The sequence below is a fragment of the Ixodes scapularis genome, unplaced genomic scaffold (assembly GCF_016920785.2).
Source record: "Ixodes scapularis isolate PalLabHiFi unplaced genomic scaffold, ASM1692078v2 PGA_scaffold6__148_contigs__length_123643588, whole genome shotgun sequence".
Classification (NCBI taxonomy): domain Eukaryota; kingdom Metazoa; phylum Arthropoda; class Arachnida; order Ixodida; family Ixodidae; genus Ixodes; species Ixodes scapularis.
The window spans coordinates 72,255,640-72,257,002 of NW_024609881.1; the positions used below are offsets into that span (position 1 = coordinate 72,255,640).

Sequence of the window (1,363 nt, forward strand, 5' to 3'; positions counted from 1 at the left end):
TAAATAAACGAGTACGTGTTCTGACCTCGGCCGATGTAGACGTTCCTTCCTTCCGGGTCGTTCCCGCCTCGGACCCGCCGGTGCTCGCCGCCCCACCTCGGCATGTGAAACATCTTTCAGCAGGCCGCCTCGGCGCTGCTTCTTTTCCTTTCTTTTTTTTTTTTATTTATTGGGCTCTCCGAATCACAACAAAGTTGTTAGTTGTGAAGATGTAGATGGTGTATATATACAGACCAACAAATGACATACAACTTTCATCAACCGCTCCCCCTGTCGAAATGTGTGGTTCTGCTTGGCCCACTCTGGGCTCACTCGTGTTTTTCTTTTGAATAAACATGGGCAAGCTTCTCAAGCTTGCAACATCGGCAAATGGTGTTCCCATCCAGATCATGGCGAGGTTGATGCTAAAAGACAGTGTCACTGCCTCTAAGGCTGTGACAGGTCACAACACTGCAAGGCTCAATTCACGAGGAAACAACTTGTGGTCTTTGAGGGATGTTCCACTGCCTTTAGGGAAACCAAAGACTGTTGACGGACCCATCAGAAGGTTTGTCCTCGAGACCATTCAACGGGCTGATCCCGTGAGTGTCTCGGAGTATGACAGAATGTCAGTAAGCAACGTGTCCTTCCACTCTGGCAGATACCAGAAGCAAACGAAGACAGACCACAACGATAAGACTCCCAGATGGTAGCTACACCAAGATTGAACACGTTATTAGTGTTACTAGTGGGACATCGCACCTGAACTGTTTGTTTATTTGAATGTTTACCATATCAGCAGCCTTCAAGGTACCCCACACATGAAAGTTGCAAGACAGTGACCACAGATCAAGCTCTACAAAATGAATATGAGCATCTTGCCAAGCCTATTTATAGAGTTGGAAAATCAAGTATATTTTTGTGACCTTGTGAATTGCTACGAGTGGTCGTAAACCCAAGTGAGGCCTTTAAAAAAAATCTGTTTTTCTTTTCTTTTAAGTGACACATTTATGTTAATGGAATGTTGCACATACGTTCGTGATCGCTTTGTTTTAACGATTGACTTCTTATCTACACACAAGGCAATTGCAAGCAGTGCATGTAATTGCACTGAAGCAAGCTTAAATTTCTGGTGCTTTGAAATTTAGCTAATGTTCTAGAGCTGGTCCTGGGAATAATTTGTAGGTACAAAATTTCCTGACCAAAAGTGATGTTTAATGTATTCAGAACCATATTTGCAAATATGAAGTTGTTTACAGTCTTTTTAAGCAACTAGCTTGCACTGGCTTATGCCATCTGTATGTTGAATGAAATAAGAGGATCCTCATTTCAGTTTCTGCATCACTCTTTTTCTTTGCTCCACTTGCACATTCTGTGAAACCCA

At 43.1% G+C, this 1,363-nt stretch overlaps 1 pseudogene; it reads left to right on the top strand.

Moving 5' to 3' along the window:
• Nucleotides 1-335: 335 nt before the first annotated feature.
• Nucleotides 336-932, top strand: LOC115317884 (annotated as a pseudogene).
• The last annotated feature ends 431 nt before the right edge of the window (nucleotides 933-1,363 follow it).